The 21,924-nt window shown below is 38.2% G+C and overlaps 1 long non-coding RNA gene across 1 annotated transcript; it reads left to right on the forward strand.

The window, feature by feature from the left end:
• Positions 1–17,343: 17,343 nt before the first annotated feature.
• Positions 17,344–17,616, forward strand: LOC113346080. The gene is made up of 2 exons (XR_003358385.1): positions 17,344–17,451; positions 17,567–17,616. It is a non-coding gene; the product is annotated as an uncharacterized LOC113346080 (long non-coding RNA).
• The last annotated feature ends 4,308 nt before the right edge of the window (positions 17,617–21,924 follow it).

The raw sequence follows: 21,924 nt of genomic DNA on the forward strand, positions 1-21,924 counted from the left end.
TGTGGATTTTTCGTCTCCAAGTAATTTTTCCTGTTTGACACAGCACCCAACCAACTTTTCTTGACTTGCAGAGTCCATCACTTTTGTTGATTTTCTTTTGAATCCTAAACCATGATTGTTTCCAAAGGATCTCTGACCAAACAACATTGCTGCAATTTTGTCAGAGCTTCCAGACAACCTTTGTAGGTCATCTCTGAGAGAATTAATCTCTTCTTCCTTTAGAGACATGTGTTGACGAATTTAGTATTAACATGCTCTATCTCAATATTTTTCGTCAAGAGTGATGATTCAACATTCCTCAAGGAGGCTTTAAGATGAAGGTTCTCTTGAAGAATCTCTTTATTCAGGAGATTAACCAACTCAGTGTCAAATTCAAGTTCTGAATCAGAATTTGAAGTTGAAGGAGAATCTGTAGTAAGGGAAGTAAATCCATTGCACCAGTTAGACTCATCTGAATTATTTTGAGAAGTATTGTCTTCTGTTGAATCAGCACACAGAGAAGATGAAAAAACTGCAAATCTATTCTTCCTTTTTATTAGATTCTTGACCTCTTTGACTATTAGTGAATGATCATATTCATCAGCCCAGGACAGGTGAGAGGAAGACATCTCAGTTTTGTTCACAACATTGAGTGCAAACGTTCTTCCTGTCTTGATCAAGAATTCTTAACTTTCCAATCAGTGAAGTCTTGGAAAGTGTATCAGGGTTATTTCCCTCAATGATGGCATTCTTCTTAGACTCGTATCTAAATGGCAGCGATCTGAGAATTTTCATCACAATGTCCTTTTCAGGAATAGTCTTACTCAATGCAAAAGATTCATTAACAATTTGATGCAGCATCTTGATACCTTTCCTAATTTTGGCCTTTTTTTAGATTTCCTTTTCTTTTATGATTTCCTTTTTTTTAGATGCTCGATTTTTAGGAAAGTTAGGTTATTATAAATAAGGGATTGTAAGATAGTTTTTATCATTCAGTTTTTTAAAAGATATTAAACTAGAGTTTTCTCTAAAGCCTTGCATTGCTTTGATTTTGTCATCAATTCGAGAGCCTTGCATCGAATCTGATTCAATTCTTCGATTTAAGAAGTCAGGTCTCTGGAAATTTTAACCTAAATTTCTAGATTGAGCTGAGTTACCGTTGATACGCTGCGCCAGGTTGGTATCAGAGATAGGCAACGTTCTGTTACTACAATGGCAAGACCTCGTCGAGCACCAGTACGTACTGAAGCAGAAATCACTCGTGACGCTATTGCTGAGCTACAAGCCCAGATGGCTTCCATCACAACCGCGCTCCAAGCCCTTCTTGTTCAGCAACCAACACCCGCAGTGCGCGAACATGTTGAACACGCTAACAATAACAGGGATGAAGTTGATGACGAAGAAAACCCGTTTGCAGACGACGTTAACCCCTTTGATACTCTACACAACAACTGTACCCTAGCACCAGATAACGTACAACATGCAGCAACGCTTATTCATTGGGAATCGGGTTTCAAAACCGAGATACCAGAGTTTCATGGAAATTCTTCAGCTGAAGAACTGCTCGATTGGATAGTCACGGTAGAAGAAATTCTAGAGTTCAAACGAGCTCCAATGGATCGATGTTTTCCTGTTTTAACAATGCGTTTTCGTGGAAGAGCAGCTGCATGGTGGACACAATTGAAGACAACTCGTGCACGTCTCGGAAAACCAAAGATCATGCCCTGGGATAAGCTTTCGTCGAAACTTAAGAAAACATTATTGCCTTACAATTATGATCAACTTATGTTTCAACGTCTCCATACCATCCGCCAAGGCACCCGCTCTGTATCTGATTACTCTACCGAATTTTTTTTACTTCTTCATCGTGTTGATGTACAAGATTCTGAGCGTCAGTTGGTAGCACGATTTACAGCAGGGTTACGACAACAGATTCAACACACCATCAATCTTTTCAACCCTCTGACACTTTCCGAAGCACATCAACAAGCTTTGACCATTGAAGCACAAAAAAAATCATCATTATCCTCTTGGTCTAGTATTCGTTCTTTGCATCCAAATACACCTCAGACAGTACCAGACGATGCTGCACCTGTCAAAACAGATTCTTCCATTGTTCCTGCTCTTGACCAGCGTCAAACTCAACCAAACTCAATTCGTTGCTTTTCTTGTGGAGATATAGGTCATCGACAGTCTAACTGCCCCACTAGAAACAGAAGAGGCCTCCTCCTTGACACTGCTGGTAATGACGTTGAAGTAACTTACGATGAGGAAACTGCGGAGCCACAAGACGAAGTGGAGGTTCTTACAACTGATAGTGGACCAACATTAATGTTAAGACGTGTGTGTTTAGCTCCGCGTGGAACAAATATTAACCCTCAAAGACATAATCTTTTTCATTCAAAGTGTACTATTGGAGGCAAGGTGTGCAACTTCATAATTGATTCTGGAAGTAGCGAAAACGTCATTGCTGATGAAGTTGTAAACAAACTTCAATTATCAACAGAACTACATCCTAACCCCTACAAGTTGGCATGGTTGGATCGGAAAACCGATGTACTCATAACTCGACGAGCATTAATTTCTTTCTCGGTGGGTGATTCATATAAGGATCAGATTCATTGTGATATTGCTCCAATGGATGCTTGCCATCTACTCTTAGGACGCCCTTGGTTATTTGATCTTCGAGTACAACACGATGGCTATCGTAATACCTACAGTTTTCGTTACAATAATCAAAATTTCACTCTACAGCCTTCTTTGCCCGAGTAACAACATACACCATCAGCTTCAGTCCTCCTCTTGCAGCAAAAGGCTTTTGAACAAACACTTCGAGAGGAAGGATATGTTCTAATATTGATCAATTCGGTTGTCAGAGAGTCTTTACCATCACCTCCAGAACATTTTCAAAGACTATTGGAGGAGTTTCAGGATGTTTTTCCCAATGAGTTACCACCCGGCCTTCCTCCCCTCAGAGACATCCAACACCATATTGATCTAATTTCAGATGTTGTTCTTCCTAATCGAGATCATTATCGTATGAGTCCGAGTGAGCATGAAAAACTTAGACGTCAAGTTGAGGATCTTGTGTTGAAAGGATATTTACGTGAAAGTCTGAGTCCGTGTGCAGTCCCAGCTTTGCTTATACCAAAGAAGGATGGATCTTGGAGGATGTGTGTCGATAGCCGTGCTATAAATAAAATTACAGTACGCTATAGATTTCCCATTCCCCGTCTCGACGATCTATTAGATCAAATTGGAGCTGCAATGATTTTCTCTAAACTGGATCTTCGAAGTGGTTATCATCAGATACGAATCCGTCCAGGAGATGAATGGAAGACGAATTTTAAAACTCGAGAAGGACTTTTTGAATGGATTGTCATGCCCTTTGGCTTGTCCAATGCACCAAGCACTTTCATGCGCGTTATGAATCAATCTCTTCGGCCCTACATAGGTAAGTTTGTAGTCGTTTATTTTGATGATATTCTCATATTTAGTAAGTCTTTCACAGAACATCTTGCACACTTGAGAGAAGTACTTCTTGTTCTCCGTCGAGATCAACTATTTGCCACACTAAAGAAGTGTGAGTTCGGCTCTCCTGAGGTTCACTTCCTTGGATACATCGTCTCAGCAGAAGGGCTAGCCGTCGACCCAGGCAAAGTAGAAGCAATCAAATCTTGGCCTACTCCTACTACTTTATCTGAAACTCAAAGTTTTCATGGTCTAGCATCTTTTTATCGAAGATTTGTGCCGCAATTTAGCAGTTTGATGGCACCTATCACTGATTGTATTCGTCATGATAGTGTCTTCACTTGGACTACCGAAGCAACTACAGCTTTTGAGATCATTAAAACAAAATTGTTATCAGCACCTATACTAGCTCTTCCAGATTTTACTCAAGTTTTTGAGCTACATAGTGATGCTTCTAAGTTGGGCATTGGTGCTGTCTTGAGCCAACACAACAGGCCTATCGCCTTCTTCATTGAAAAGCTGGATGGAGCTCGACTACGTTATAGTACTTACGATGTGGAATTTTATGCAGTGGTTCAAGCAATCAAACACTGGAGACATTATCTTTTCCATAAAGAATTTGTTCTCTACACAGATCATGATGCCTTAAAGCACCTGAACAGTCAAGATAAAGTCTCAGCTCGTCATGCATCCTGGATATCTTACTTGCAACAATTTACGTTTGTTATCAAACACACGTCAGGTGTTTCCAATCGAGTTGCTGATGCCCTGAGTCGTCGCCATTCTTTGCTGAGTGTTCTTCATGTCTCAGTTCCGGGATTTTCCACCTTCGCTGATTTGTATGAGTCTGATGACTTCTTTGGTCGAGTTCTTCTTGACGTTCAGAATGGTCTTTCTCGAGATTTCACTATGCATGATGGCTTTATTTTTCGAGACAGTCGTCTTTGCATTCCAGACTGCAGCCTCCGTCTTAAACTTGTTGCTGAAACACATAATGAAGGTCACATTAGTCGCGACCGGACGTTGCATTTACTTTCTCAGTCTTATTTTTGGCCTGCCTTGAGACGTGATGTTGAGCGTTTTGTCGAACGTTGTACAGTGTGTCAGACATCAAAAGGTCATGCCACAAATGCCGGTCTCTACCTTCCTCTCCCTATTCCAACACAACCATGGATGGATATCAGTATGGACTTTGTGATGGGTATTCCTCGTACACAAAAGGGTTTCGATTCAATCTTTGTCATTGTTGATCGTTTCTCCAAGATGGTACACTTCATTCCATGTAAAAAGACATCAGATGCAGTCCAAGTCGCAACACTTTTCTTTCGAGAGGTTTACAGACTCCATGGATTGCCAACTTCCATCGTTTCTGATCGGGATTCTCGGTTCTTAGGTCATTTTTGGAGGTCTTTATGGAAATTACTAGGAACCAGCCTTGACATGAGCTCCGCTTATCATCCTCAAACGGACGGTCAAACAGAAGTGACCAATAGATCTTTGGGGAATTTGCTTCGCTGCCTTGTGGGTGATTCTATTAAAACTTGGGATTCAAAACTTCCTCAAGCAGAGTTTGCTCATAATCATTCACTAAATAGAATTTCAGGGTTCAGTCCATTTCGGGTCGTTTATGGTCTTCTCCCTCGTGGTCCTTTGGATTTATCTACTCTTCCAGACCGTACACGTCTTCATGGTGTAGCTGATGATTTTGTAGACAACATTCATAAGGTTCATACGCAGGTTATTGCCAATCTCGAATCATCCTCCTCAAAGTACAAAGCTACGTATGATTCTCGTCGCCGTCGTGTTCTCTTCAAAGTAGGTGATCAAGTTTGGGTATTTCTCACTAAAGATCGAATGCCGGCTCATGCTTATAATAAACTCAAGGCAAAAAAAATAGGTCCTCTCACAGTCGTGGAACGAATTAATGACAATTCTTATCGCCTACAACTTCCAGCAAACATCAACACTTCGGATGTCTTCAATGTTCGTTATTTATCACATTTTGTTCCACCAAACCCGGTTCCAGATTCGTGGTCGAATACTTCTAACCCGGCGGGACCTGATGCAGCATCTTGATACCTTTCCTAATTTTGGCCTTTTTTTAGATTTCCTTTTCTTTTATGATTTCCTTTTTTTTAGATGCTCGATTTTTAGGAAAGTTAGGTTATTATAAATAAGGGATTGTAAGATAGTTTTTATTATTCAGTTTTTTAAAAGATATTAAACTAGAGTTTTCTCTAAAGCCTTGCATTGATTTGATTCTGTCATCAATTCGAGAGCCTTGCATCGAATCTGATTCAATTCTTCGATTCAAGAAGTCAGGTCTCTGGAAATTTTAACCTAAATTTCTAGATTGAGCTGAGTTACCGTTGATATGCTGCGCTACAATTTCAGACACTCTGTGATTAAACTCATCAAATGTATCTTCATCTTCCATACGAAGGTTCTCCCAATCAGAATTAAGGTTTTGAAGCCTAGCTTCCTTTTCACTGGAGTTACCTTTAAATACGGTTTCTAAGATATCCCAAGCATCTTTAGACATAGTGCAATTAGACACATAGCTGAAGATTTGGGGTAATTGCATGTATGATGGCATTCAAACCGTCGAAATTTTTCTTTGCAGCAAGTATCTCGGCAGGACTGTATTCACCAATATTCTTGGGAACGTTTACATCTCGAACTGCCACAACGGGAGCATCATAGCCATTAACAACATATACCTATGCCTGAAAATCACGTGCTTGAAGAAACGCTCACATAACAATTTTCCACCATAATTTATTAGAGCCATCGAAGACTAGTGGTACGTTAATAGAGATAACACCTCTGTCCATAGAGTCAGATCGCTACAAACACATACTTTTAAGGTCTTGAACATGTTTGCCTGCTCTGATACCAATTGAAAAAGAGGGGGTCTAACAACACCACCCAATATTTCTCTTAGCAATATGTATGGACTAACTCCAATATACTTTTCTAGAGAATCAACTAGTCAGTCAGACTCAATCTAGATTAAAGTATATCAAGGAGTTAATATCTCTCTCTTGTTTTGATTTACTTGAGCTAATAGTAATCAGCGAGTCATTAATCAAACACAAGGAATAACTTGGATGGTACCAAAGACCAATATCCAAGGATCAATCAATTTAAATCAACACCAAAGGTTGGATATTCTAATTGATGATCTACAACGCACAACCTGTATTACTTCAATTATAAATATGAACAATATAATGCGGAAATAGAAATAACACAGACACCAGAATTTTGTTAACGAGGAAACCACAAATGCAGTAAAAACCCCGGGACCTAGTCCATATTGAGCACACACTATATTAAGACGCTACAGACACTAGCCTACTCCAAGCTAACTTCAGATTGGACTGTAGTTGAACCCCAATCAGTCTCCCACTGATCCAAGGTACAGTTGTTCTTCATACGCCTCTGATCCCAGAAGGATACTGCGCACTTGATTACCTTATCTGATCTCACCCACAACTAAGAGTTGCCATGACCCAAAATCGTGGGCTTTGACAATAAACAAATCTGTCTCACACAGACAAGTCTATCAAAGGATCAATCTGTCTCCCAAAGATAAACCCTAAAGGTTTTGTTCCGTCTTTTGATAATAATCAAGGTGAACATGAACCAATTGATAATCCTGTCTTATATTCCCTAAGAACAGCCTAGAGTTATCAATCACCTCACAACAATCTTAATCGTATGGTAGTGAAACAAGATGTTGCGTAATTACAAAAAATGAGAAGAATATATTTGTGATTACTTTTTATATCTTGCCTATCGGAGATATCAATCTCAATCCAATCAATCTGATTGTACTCGTACGATAAAAGATGCAAGATCAGATCACACAACTACGATAAAAGTAGTATCGGTCTGGCTTCACAATCCCAATGAAGTCTTTAAGTCGTTAACCTGGTTTTAGAAGAAGAAAACCAAAGGTTAAAGGAGAAACGACTCTAGCACGCAAACTAGTATCACAGGTAAGGTGTGGGGATTAGTTTTGCAAAAGGCTAGATGTCTCCTTAATATAGTCTTTCAAATCAGGGTTTGCACTTAAGTTACCTTGGTAACAAAGCAATCAATATCCACCGTTAGATGGAAACCTGATTTAGATTCAAGCTAATATTTCTGAACCGTTAGATCGAAAACTTAGCTTGTTACACACACTTGACAGTGCACGCTTCTAGGTTTGTTAACCGTACCCAAACATATGCACTTTTTGGTTCAACAATAGCTAACCAAAGGTTAGGGATATGAGCATTTCATATCAACCATGTTCTTTTTCACCATATCTAGTTCAAATGATTTCAAGATGAACTAGTTAGAGAGTTTTTCAATTGCAAGGAAATCTTATGTAACTACACAAGACACAATTGAAGCAAAGATGAAGTGATTCATTTGAATAGGTTCATGTACTTTATAACCACAGTTTGCATACCGCATTCCTTAGTCTTTATAAATATTAGTTCACGATCAACATCTTTATATATAATCTACTCAAGTTCGCGGACTGGGTTCGCGGACTTAAGTTCACGGAAGGTGTTCACAAACTCCAGCAGAATTTATCGGACGAGAACTTCCGCCGGTTCGCGGACTTGGCTACCCCACATTCTGTTTCTCTTGATCAACAAAGTTTGCAAAATTTGGTTCAAGGAATAGGACTTATACATAAATGTGTTTCTACAACAATGCTTATGTCCACCATTGGTTATATAATCTAAACTAGCATTCCAATCATTGAAACATTCTTAGAGGACGTTATACAGTTGTTACACCATTTCTCGTCAAAGTAATTTTCAAGATGATTGAAACATATCATGACTTTCGTCACATGGTAAAGATAAATTTGGTTAAAGCGAAAAGCTTACCAACTCATATTTCGAGATATAGATAGGCGAGGTATACTCGGCTCGAAATACCAAATGTGTATAATAAAGTATATATATTTATATATATATATATATAGCATACGACTTTTTGTCTCAAGAAGTAGGAGATAGAGTAGATAGACTTTTTAGTGATAGATAAGCTCAAGTCTTCACATACCTTTTTGTCGAGAAGTTCCACCGGTTCCTTGAGTAGTTCTTCTACTTGTATGATGAATCGCCATGAAGTCCTTGTGCTCAACTACACTTTTTATCCTAGTCCGAGACTTAGCTATAATAAACTAGAAATCAAGATTTATAGTTTTGATCACTAACATTGACAAACATGCTTGAGATAGCAACGCATGCGAGTTCGACCGAGCAATGCTCTAACAGTAATGCCTCGCTCACCTGCCTCAGTGTTCCAACTATAGGTGCATCAGGTGGATCTGGCACATATATCCACAACGGGTCACGATGTTCATCTAGTACAACCATATTATGCAATATCAAACAAGTTCTCATGATTGATTTCCCATCTTCATTTTCCCATTAGTTACATATGTGGTAAAGGATCCTAAATTTACTTTGCAGTGTCCCAAATGACCGTTCCACATCTTTCCTTTAGCCATTTGATATTTGTTAAACAACTCTAGAATTGAAATACCACTGGGTGCACCGTATGCTTGGACTAAACATACTGGCTCTTATAAATTCTATCCACTAAATAATACCCTATGTGTACTGGTTCCCATTGATAGTAAAATGACAAGGTGGTGCAATGCCATTGAGATTGTCATCAAACAAATTGGAGGACTTCAAAACATTAAGATCATTGTTTGATCCACCTACTCCAAAATAACCATGCCAAAACCACCTATCGAATGAAGCAACCGCCTCAAGAACACAAGTGGGATAACTTTTGTGGCATGTGTGTGTTCCAACCTAGTCCATTGGACACACCTCCCAACCCCAATGCATACATTCCAGGCTACCAAGCATTCCTGGGAACCCTCGAGTTGCGTTCTTCTTCATCATCCACTTGGTATCATTCACAGTGAGACGTATCATGTATTCTGCATTATACCCAAACATAATTGCATCACAAAACTTCTTAATATAGTAGTGAATAGTAGAAGCATCCATACGGGTATAATCATCAATGCTGTCAGGTGGGATACCTTTACAAAGACACCTCATAACGGCATACACTTTCATGTGTGGGCTATGACCTGGAATTATTGCAGCATCTTTTCTTTGTCGAAAGTCTGGGTCCACCTCACATATTTTGTGCAAAATTCTTGAAAATAAGGGTCGATACATACCTAAACAGCCATGGAACTTTTTTGGTCCCAAAGTGCAACCATCATTGAAATAATCATGTCTTATCCTTGCATCCGCTTCGGCACGACTTCTATTGATTGATTCTATCTGCGTCACTTTTGTTGGAACCAACTGATGCAAATTTTGAGTATTTTGCACCATAAATTGATATAGCATGAGAATATTTTGATTTGTATCTTCTTCATCAGAATCATCGACAAGATGAACCCCAAATTTGATTGACATATATCTTGAAAAAGCGGGGGGTCTAACAATACCACCCAATATTTCACTTAGCAATCTGTATGTACAAACTCGAATAAACTTTTAAGAGAATCAACAAGACTCAATCAACCAAAAGTATATCAACGAGTTTATATCTCTGTTAATTTGATTTACTCGAGCTAATAAAATCAGCGAGTCTTAATCAAATACAAGGAATAACTTGGATGGTACCAAAGACCAATATCCAAGGACAATCAATGAAAATCAACAACCAAAGGTGGGATATTCTAATTGATGATCTACAACGCACAACCTGTATTATTTCAATTATAAAGATAAAACAATATAATGCGGAAATATAAATAACACAGACACCAGAATTTTGTTAACGAGGAAACTGCAAATGCATAAAAACCCCGGGACCTAGTCCGAATTGAACACACACTGTATTAAGCCGCTACAGACACTATCCTACTCCAATCTAACTTCGGACTGGACTGTAGTGGAACCCCAATCAGTCTCCCACTGATCTAAGGTACAGTTGTACTCCCTACGCCTCTGATCCCAGCATGATACTGCGCACTTGATTCCCTTAGCTGATCTCACCCACAACTAAGAGTTGCTAAGAAAACCAAAGGTTAAGGAAGAATCGACTCTAGTACGAAAAATAGTATCACACGTAAGGTGTGGGGATTAGTTTTGCATAGATACTTGATTTCCCCTTAAATAGTCTTTCAAATCAGGGTTTGCAATCAATGTTAGCTTAGTAACAAAGCAATCAATATTCACCATTAGATGAAAACCTGATTAGATTCAAGCTAATATCTTTCAACTGTTAGATCGAACACTTAGCTTGTTACACACAATTGAAATGCACGTTTCTAGGTTTGTTAACCGTACCCAAATGTATGCACTTGTTGGTTCAACAATAGTTAACCAAATGATTAGCCATATGAGCATTTCATATCAACCATGTTCTTCTTCACCATAACTAGTTCAAATGAACTAGTTATAGATTTATTCAATTGCAAGAAAATCTCCTGTACTACACAAGACTCAATTGTAGCAAAGATGATGTGATTCACTTGAATTTATAGCCACGGTTTGCATACTGCATTCCTTAATATTTATAAGTATTAGTTCACGATCAACATCTTTAGATATAACCTACTCAATTTCGCGAACTAGGTTCGCGGACTTAAGTTCACGGAAGGAGTTCACAAACTCCAGCAGAATTTCTCGGACGAAACTTCCGCCGGTTCGCAGACTGAATTCGCGGACTGAGTTCGCGGACTTGGCTCACGCCACTTTCTGTTTCTCTTGATCAATAAATTTCGCAAACTTTGGTTCAAGGAATAAGACTTGTACATAAATGTGTTTCTACAACAATGCATATGTCCACCATTGGTTATATAATCTAAACTCTCATTCCAATCATTGCAATGCATAAATGTGTTTTCAAAGTGATTGAAACATATCATGACTTTCGTCACTAGGTAAAGATAAACTCGGTTGAAGCGAAAAGCTTACCAACACATGTTTCGAGATATAGATGGGCGAGGTATACTCGGCTCGAAATACCAAATGTGTATAATCAAAGTCTATATATAGCAAACGACTTTTGTCTCAAAGAGTAGGAGATAGAGTAGATAGACTTTTGAGTGATAGATAAGTTCAAGTCTCCACATATCTTTTAGTTTATAAAGTTCCACCGGTTCCTTGAGTAGTTCTTCGTCTTGTATGATGAATCGCCATAGAGTTCTTGAGCTCAACTACACTTTCTATCCTAGTCCGAGACTTAACTATAGTAGAACAGAAATCAATATTTATAGTTTTGATCACTAACATTGACAAACATGCTTGAGATAGAAACGCATGCGAGTTCGACCGAGCAATGCTCTAACAATCTCCCCTTTTATCAATTTTAATGACAAAATTATCAATACATATGGAATACATAAAAGATAATGAAACTTTAGTAGATCCTATTCCACATGCCTAATATTCAAAATTACTCGAAATCTTCGTCACTTCCAAGTACTCCAATCATCAAATATATCTTCATATGTCATACGAAGGTTTTCACAATCAGAATTAAGGTTTTGAAGCCTAGTTTCCTTTTCACTGGAGTTACCTTCGAATACGGTTTCTAAGATATCCCAAGAATCTTTATACCTAATATAATTTGACACATGGTGCTGAAGATTTGAGGTAATGGCATGTATGATGATATTCAATCCATCAGAATTTTGCTTTGCATCAAGTATCTCGGCAGGACTGTATTCACCAATATTCTTGGGAATGTTTTCATCTCCAACTGCCACAACGGGAGAATCATAACCATTAACAACATACACCCATGATTGAAAATCACGTGCTTGAAGAAAAGATCGCATAACAATTTTCCACCATACATAATTAGATCCATCGAAGACTGGTAGTACGTTAATAGAGATAGCACCTCTGTCCATAGAGTCAGATCACTACAAACACAGACTTGTAAGGTCTTGAACGTGTTTGCCTGCTCTGATACCAACTGAAAAAGCGGGGGTCTAACAATACCACCCAATATTTTGCTTAACAATCTGTATGGACAAACTCGAATAAACTTTTAAGAGAATCAACAAGACTCAATCAATTAAAAGTATATCAACGAGTTTATATCTCTCTATTGATTTGATTTACTCGAGCTAATAAAATCAGCGAGTCATAATCAAATACAAGGAATAACTTGGATGGTACCAAAGACCAATATCCAAGGATCAATCAATGAAAATCGACAACCAAAGGTTGGATATTCTAATTGATGATCTACAACGCACAACCTGTATTATTTCAATTATAAAGATAAAACAATATAATGAGAAAATATAAATATCACAGACACCAGAATTTTTTTAACGAGGAAACCACAAATGTAAAAAAACCCCGGGACCTAGTCCAGATTGAACACAAACTGTATTAAGCCACTACAGACACTAGCCTACTCCAAGCTAACTTCGGACTGGACTGTAGTTGAACCCCAATCAGTCTCCCACTGATCCAAGGTTCAGTTGTACTCCCTACACCTCTGATCCCAACAGGATATTGCACACTTGATTCCCTTAGCTGATCTCACCCACAACTAAGAGTTTCTACGACCCAAAGTCGAAGACTTGATAATAAAAAAATATGTCTCACACAGACATGTCTATCAAAGGATCAATCTGTCTCCCATAGATAAACCCTAAAGGTTTTGTTCATTCTTTTGATAATAATCAAGGTGAACAGGAACCAATTGATAATCCGATCTTATATTCCCGAAGAACAGCCTAGAGTTATCAATCACCTCACAACAATCTTAATTGTATGGTAGCGAAACAAGATGTTGTGGAATCACAAATAATGAGACGAAGATGTTTGTGATTACTTTTTAAGTCGTACGATAGAAGATGAAAGATCATATCACACAACTACGATAAAAGTATCATCGGTCTGGCTTCACAATCCCAATAAAGTCTTTAAGTCGTTAACCTGGTTTTAGAAGAATAAAACCAAAGGTTAAAGGAGAATCGACTCTAGCACGCAAACAAGTATCACACGTAATGTATGGGGATTAGTTTTGCACATATACTAGAATTCCCCTTATATAGTCTTTCAAATCAGGGTTTGCAATCAATGTTAGCTTAGTAACAAAGCAATCAATATTCACCGTTAGATGAAAACCTGATTAGATTCAAGCTAATATCTTTCAACTGTTAGATCGAACACTTAGCTTGTTACACACAATTTAAATGCACGTTTCTAGGTTTGTCAACCGTACCCAAACGTATGCACTTGTTGGTTCAACAATAGTTAACCAAATGGTTAGCCATATGAGCATTTCGTATCAACCATGTTCTTATTCACCATAACTAGTTCAAATGACTTCAAATGAACTATTTAGAGAGTTGTTAAATTGCAAAGAAATCTCATGTACTACACAAGCCACAATTGAAGCAAAGATGATGTGATTCACTTGAATTGGTTCATGAACTTTATAGCCGCGGTTTGCATAATGCATTCCTTAGTCTTTATAAGTATTAGTTCACGATCAACATATTTAGATATAACCTACTCAACTTCGCGGACTGGGTTCGCGGACTTAAGTTCACGGAAGGAGTTCACAAACTCCAACAGAATTTCTCGGGCGAAAACTTCCGCCGGTTCGCGGACTTGGCTCACGCCACATTCCGTTTCTCTTGATCAACAAAGTTCGCAAACTTTGGTTCAAGGAATATGACTTGTAAATAAATGTGTTTCCACAACAATGCATATGTCCACCATTGATTATATAATCTAAACTATCATTCCAATCATTGAAACATTCTTAGAGGATGTTATATAGTTGTTACACCATTTCTCGTCAAAGCAATTGAAACATATCATGACTTTCGTCACTAGGTAAAGATAAACTCGGTTAAAGCGAAAAGCTTACGAACACATATTTCGAGATATAGATGGGAGAGGTATACTCGGCTCGAAATACCAAATGTGTATAATCAAAGTCTATATATAACAAATGACTTTTGTCTCAAAGAGTAGGCGATAGAATAAATAGACTTTCGAGTGATAGATAAGTTCAAGTCTCCACATACCTTTTAGTTGATGAAGTTCCACCGGTTCCTTGAATAGTTCTTCGTCTTGTATGATGAATCGCCATGGAGTTCTTGAGCTCAACTACAATTTCTACCCTAGTCCGAGACTTAGCTATAGTAGACCAGAAATCAAGACTTATAGTTTTGATCACTAACACTGACAAACATGCTTGAGATAGCAATGCATGCGAGTTCGACCGAGCAATGCTCTAACATGTTTCCTTAAAGAAATGCTTCAATTAACAACAACACAGGAGTAGCCATTAAATAGTGTCATAGTGAACATCTAACAAAGTAGACACTAGAATTCAACTATAACAAAGTTTAATACCACCAACATTTGCAATTGGATTGCAACAAAAGTGCAGCATTTTTGGACCATGATAATATATATAACTTGTTAATTACCTAGAGTATTAGACATACAATATAAATTATCTCTTTCCTAAATATAAAAATTCATATAACTTGGAAAAATTACCTAGACGATTAGACATAAAATCTAAGTCCCTAAAACTAACAATGTTTAACAACTTCAAGTCTGCACAAAGTGGTAACTAATAGTACTTGGATTCAATTTATGTTATTCATCTCAAATCTAATGAAAATCCTTTCAATTGATTTTTTTTTAAAACTAGAGTTTATAGTTTAATTGGATTACATTTGATTATTGAGATGATTAACCTCTTCAAAAATAAGTCCGACTTGCAATTTAGAGCTTTCTCAACAAACCCAGTAACAGAAAATGTGGAACTGATGTTTTTTTTGGTTAACTAGGGTTTCATGTGTGAGAAGAGATGAAAAAATTGGGGAAGAACATATGAACTGAATGAAACCGTGGTCGATTTTTTTGTGTGTTAGGCCAAATTTTGGAACGGGCAACCATTAACCAGTTCAACGGGTGGTTGACTGGTCAATATAGGAGAACGAGTAATGAATAACCGTTTTCGGACAAACGGTGAAGAACGGTTAATGACTTACCTTTTTTTTTGGAACAGAACGACTAACCATTAGCCGTCCCCGTATTCTCATAGAAAAACCGCTAGACCTAGGCCCTTTCCGGGCTCAAGTGTAAGGCAATTGAGAATCACTTGGACACCACCATAATACATGGTTTTTTTTTTTTTGATCGGACCATAAGACCCGGTCTTGGACTCTTAGACAAACAATAAAGGAAACCTTTGAGAGGGACCTTGGTATAGGGGCGGCAAGGACATTGCAAGTGTGATAGCAATGTCCTTCTAATTGGTTAGGGGGTGTCCCATATGGGATGTTAATTGACTAGATTACCCTTTTCACCTTAAATGGACTGATTTACCCTTACTTCTTTGGTTGAAAATACAGAATTGTCCTCCCCTAATTTTACCCTAATAGAAACTGAAAATTCATAACTGTTTCAAAATAGTTTCTCTTCTCTTCTTCTCTTCTTCCCCTCTCCTCCATTAAAATTGATTTTTCATCGTCCTCTTTGATTCATCGGCGGTTTGAAAAATTTATAATCGTTGATTGAAAACTATATTAGAGATGCCGAAGAAGAAGGTTGACGAAGATTGTAGCCGTTCTAATCAACCAAATCCTCCATTAGGTCAAGAACATCAATTTGAAACTCCTAAACCGTCAAAATCAAGCACAATGACTTATATAAGGTATGTTTCGGAAAACCCAGTTAGGGTTTAGTCAATTGTGTTTGATTTAAGTTAGTTTTGTATGAAAAATTAGGGTTTTGGATCGAAATTGAAACTGGAAATTGTGTGTTACATGTGAGGCACGGTTGATAATTACTCCAATTCCAACCGTAACTATGGTATTTGTTGATGATACGGTTCGTAATAACTGAAATACCAACTGTAAGTTCTTGAATTTAAGAAAAATTATTCAGTTACGTTTTTTAATTGCAACCGTAAGTGGCTTACGGTCAGTCTCGTGTCTTCAGTTACGAACCATACATTGTTCTGTAACTTTCATTTGGTTTTTACGGTTTGTAATTTCATCAATGTTATCAACCGTATTTGAGTTACGACTTGTAACTCAACATCCATTACCAACCGTAGAACATCCTGTATGTTAGTATTTGGCCAAAGAAAACTTACGTTTGAAAACTAAGATAACAATACCAACCGTAGTGTAGTTACGGTTGATCTCGATACATCAGTTACCAACCGTATCGTTGATACGGTTGATATCGATTCACTATTTACCAACCGTATCGTTGGTACGGTTAGTCTCACCATTTTGTTTTGTTTTTTGTTGTCTATATTTTTTTTTACCCTTAGTAAATCAATCAATTGTAATGCTTGTGTAGGAAGAAAAAGAGAGGAAATGACTTAACCCCGATTGATCATACGCCCACCCCTCGCGGTGACAAGCATTTAGGGGTTAATAATAGAGGTTTGCACAAGAATGAGAAGAAGATGAATAATAAATTTGAAATTAAGTTGAGGGAACAACCTGTGGCTGAATCTGGAGTTGAGTTAGAAGGAGTGGAACATAATGATCAAGAAGATATCAGAGTCTAAACTAACCGTGAAGGCAGCGAAAATGAAATTGTGGAGGAAGAAACTAATAACGATGAAGAACAATCTAAATAAACCGATGATGATGGAGGGGAGGAAGAGGAAGCAAATGATGAAAAGGAGGAAGATGAAGAAAATGATGGAGAGGAGGCCGATGAAGAAAAGGAAGAGGAAGAAAATGATGAAGAGGTAGAAAATGATGAAGAGGTAGAAAATACCAAGGTAAAAGAGGTAGTTGTAGCTGCACCTCCAAGGCAAAAGAAAGAAAAGAATCCGAGAAAGGAGCCCGCACCGAAAGGGATACATATTCCTAAAGGAAAAGAATTGTTGTTGCCAGCGAAGAAGAATAAAATGCTTTGGGGCGAGGCTCCAGATAAGTCTTCAATCTTATTTGGTTATAAAGATTCCTGGGCCGCAAAAGTCTGTCAGACAAGGGTATGATTTTTCTTGTTTTTCTTAGCATTCAATTTTTAACTGATTGTGATCCATTTTGTTTGTTTATTTCAGTTCACCAATATGTGTTTATATTTTTGTATATTTGTGTTTTTAGGACCATGCAAGATGCACAAAATTGCTCAAGCGTCAAAGGGCTAAACATTGGGCATTAAGTAAAGAATGTGCTGCGGTTCGAAATCTAGTGGCTAGTACAGGATTAGGGACCAGAATTCTTAATTGCCAAACAGAGTATGATAATGTTGTGGTCTCTGCCTTCAGGGAACGATATTGGCTTGAAACCGATACATTTCATCTTCTATTTGGAGAGATGACAATAACACCGGACGATGTGAAGCAAATTACTGACCTTGAAGTTGAAGGCCAATCAGTATTTGAAGGTTTCAACAACAACATGGTATGGACTGACCTTACGCTCTTGTTGAAGAAACACTTGGGTGGGGGAAAGATGAAACTGAGATGGAGTTTAAGTTGGATGGTGGTTATGACCCAGATGAACCATATAAACCAAAAAAACCGTTGAAAAAGCTAATGTTGAAGAATCTGAGGAACAAGTTAAAGGAACGTTCAAGAGGGAAAAGGCAGGTGAGGTGATTGATGAAATAACAGTTAAGCGTACAACCACAGCTTACTTGTTGTATTCTCTTGGGACCATATTCTTTCCCGATAACTCGGGAAATCGGGTGAATGTTCATTATCTACAATTGTTGAAGAATTTGGACAACATCAAAAAAAATTCGTGGGCCACTGCCACCCTTGCATATCTACTTGATAGCCTAAGAAAAGCCTCGAAGGTTGGAGCTACTGAAATTGCTGGGAATGTTGCGATTCTAATGGTAATTTTGGTTACATTTTTACTCAATTATATGATGGTTTGTTATATTTTTAGTCATGAGGAAATAATTTATACTTAATTTTTTTAGGCATGGGTTTATGACCACTTTCCTAGCCTGGCCCCTCCTACTAATTGGGAACCACATGATTATGGCCCTACGGGAAAGAAGTTCATGTTCACTGGTAGACAACAAAGGTTCAAATACGACAAGCTCATTAGAATGAGGGAGAAAATAGATGCTTTCACTGTTGAAGATGTTATCTTTGACCCTTATGTGAGGATCCAAAATGGAGTTGATGCTCGTAAGTTCACAAAGACCGCAGGCTACAACAGACCATTGTATCATCCCACAGGTTACGTTATGACCAATCCTCGTCGCATTCTACGCCAAATTGGTCATATTCAAGTAAGGGATATCAAGGAAAACTTCAAATTATCCAAGGAAGGATCCGAGACAAAAGGCCCCACCATTGTACTCAACTACCGTCCAACTCCGACGGTTGATGCTTGGAACAATCGCCATGAAGAAAGATACCAACTCGCAGTGGGAGAGGCAATTCCTTGTATCAGCACGAAAGAAGCCGCTGCTGATTACATGACTTGGTATTCTTATTTTGGTCATCCATATGTGATTAATAATGACCCGGAGGCCCAACAAGCTATTCTAAAGGCTGTAGCACAAAGGAAGGCAGTTGATGAGACCAAAGAGAAAATGAGTCTATTTGGTTTTTCTTGGAAGAAGCTATACTTCATGTCGGTACATAATTTTGGATTTGAAGATTAATGTATATTATGAAATAATCTCTTTACACTTTTTTTGACATGTCAATAGAAAGACCGAGGACAAGCTTTGGCAAATAACATGACTTCATGCATACGTAGTAATGGTGTGATTAAAGCTCCTCAACAAAAGATCTTGCAAGAGCAAATAAGGAACATGCATAATACAAACATGGAAGAATTGTACGAGGGGTTGGTTGATAGACGCATTTATGTGTCTAATATATCTCAATTGTATATATTGTTAGTGCTCGATTTTGTACTTATTTGGTTATTTTATTTATTTGTAGGTGTTTTTAGAAGAATAAGGATTTGCGGCGAAATTGGCTGAAAATGCGGCGTTTGGACTTCCGTTGATAGAGTGCCGGAAGTACCCCATAAGTCTACCAGAAATACTCCGGAGAAACCCCGGAAAAAGTGCGAAAAATGCCCCAGAGGACACTTTTTATACGGACCCATGATTTTGGATAAGGGGTAACCTAATTACTAAGGGGTAACCCATGTCCAGGCAGCTGCTAAAGGGAGACCAGTCACAGATAAGGGGAGGTCATCTTCTCAAATTCAAACGAGATTTTTGGCGGGAAAAAGTTCATCAACTGCCAGTTTTTCGATCTGATTGTTGAAGGGGCTATAGTACGATTAAAGGGATAGAATTCATTGGGCCTATTACTAGTACTTAGAGGAAGCTAATGGTGGTGATTTGAAGGGCCAGAAGTGGTTGGAAAAGCCGTGAGAAGCAATCACAGCTCAACAGGGAATATCGGGTCCTGTTTGAGTTGGATTAGGATTTCTAGCATAAGGAATTGCTGATAAACCTTCCTATATTTTCTAATATATCATACAGAGAGTTTGGGATAAGCTGGGAACTCTCAGAAGCCGCGTAGAAGACTTGGGAAGCTTTTCTTCGTGACTTGCTGCCGGAGAGATAAAAGGATAAACCGAAAGAATTTGGAGAGATTGGATGACCCTTTTGTGTATAAATAGGAATCTTAGGGTTCCTAGAAGTTTATCAAGAGTTTTGGGGTCGAGCAGAGGCTAGCAGAGAGGCGCAGGAGGAGTTGCAGGAATTGTACCTGCTGCTGCCATTAACACGCCTGAAGAACACGAAGAACACACTTGCAAGGACCGTCGTTTTTCAGCAGTGGAAAAGACAACTTTCAGCAGTCTTAAAACAGCATCGACAGCGACAGTGGAAGCCAAGTATCGTTGTTTCCGTTGCAGCAGTGGTATTTTTCGTTCTTTTCTGGACGCCGCCTGTGGGTCGCAGAATCATTATTTTAATTCTTTTAATCAACTTTTTGAGCTATAAACATGTATTTTGAGCAAGTGATTAATATGAGGAGCTAAACCCCAACACTGGGATGATGGAGGAAGCCATTTTTCATGCATGTGGTAATTTTATTTAATTCTTTTATGACTATTTGCACTTTTATTAATCGTTTTATGATTTTTATTAATTAGTTGTGATGTCGTTTGATGGTGTATGCTTAGACTTAAGAGCTTTTGATGCACCATGCTTGTGATTTACAATTGATGTTTTACAAAATCTATTTTTGGGAAATAAAAGAGTCAATATTTATAAGCTATAACTATTGAATTGATAATTGAATCGCATGAGTATAAGAATTGGTGGAATCCTGAGTCCCAGTCTCTTGATCATTGTGACACATATTTTGTACATATATTTATTTTTAAATCTAAACGAGTCCGAGCAACGAACTCTTACTACCACTTGAAAATACCGCAACAAAATGGCGCCGCTGCCGGGGACTTGTTTATATATTTGTTTATTTATTTTTTTAGGTTTGTTTTTTTTATTATTATTTTTGTTCTTTTTACCCGTTTTGGTGTTTTTGTTTGCTTTCAGACTTGGAGCTGAGCTAAGGAAAGAAAGATAAAGTGCTGAAAAGAAAAGCGAGGCCAAAGAACGAAAGAAAAGAGGAATCCAAAAGGAGTGAAGAAGAAGTTTTGTAAATAGCTATTTGATTTTATTTTTAGAAATTGTATTAGGGTTTCTTTATTATTTTGTACTTTTTTTTTTCTTTTCTTTTGGACTTTTTTTTGGACTTTGGACTTGGACTTGGACTTGGACTTTATTATTTTTAAACCCTAAGGAAGGGTTAAAATTAAATATAAACTGTGTGCAGGGAAGGACGACGATTACGATATCGTCTCGGCCCCTCGGGTTCGCACACTGACACCGGAGTCAGTGGCCCAAGTCGACTTCAACGGTTCATCCCCCGTCTGGTACGGGAGGTAAAATTCTAATCACCCGTGAATCCCCTGTCAGCGGGTTTACTGTATTCCTTAAGGTGATAATTGTTTGAGGACGAATCGTACTGCTTTAAATTCCTAGTAAAGGGCAAGGCCTGGCCTAAATAAGATAAGGGTTTGGATTTCATCACCGCTCCCTTCTTGCCCGCCTTAGGAAAACGAAACCTAACGCGAACCCAAGCTTAAAATTTGATTAGAACGAGACTTATAGGGTAACGAGCTTGTTAGGAAAAAATTTCGAAGGATATTGGTCACCTTTTCAGCAACTTCAAAGTTCATGATGACTTCTGGGAGTTAAAACAAGTCGCCTTGTAACGCCGGTGAGGCCTTGGGTATCAAAGCTCCATTGAGCTTACCTCGCCTCAGTTTCATCTCACATTAGCTCGGATTGATCCAGAGGGGTTTGCTCAAACTGTAACGAATTCCCCTTCGAGATATAGAATCTAGTCTAGAAACAATCTAAGTGGAGCCATCATGCTTTTTGTTTGCTAGAAATCTTTAGGTTTGCTTTGGTGAAGTCGAGTCGGCCTTGTTTGTGATTGTGTAAAATTCCCTTGCAAATTAAG

This window comes from Papaver somniferum, unplaced genomic scaffold (genome assembly GCF_003573695.1).
Source record: "Papaver somniferum cultivar HN1 unplaced genomic scaffold, ASM357369v1 unplaced-scaffold_92, whole genome shotgun sequence".
NCBI lineage: Eukaryota > Viridiplantae > Streptophyta > Magnoliopsida > Ranunculales > Papaveraceae > Papaver > Papaver somniferum.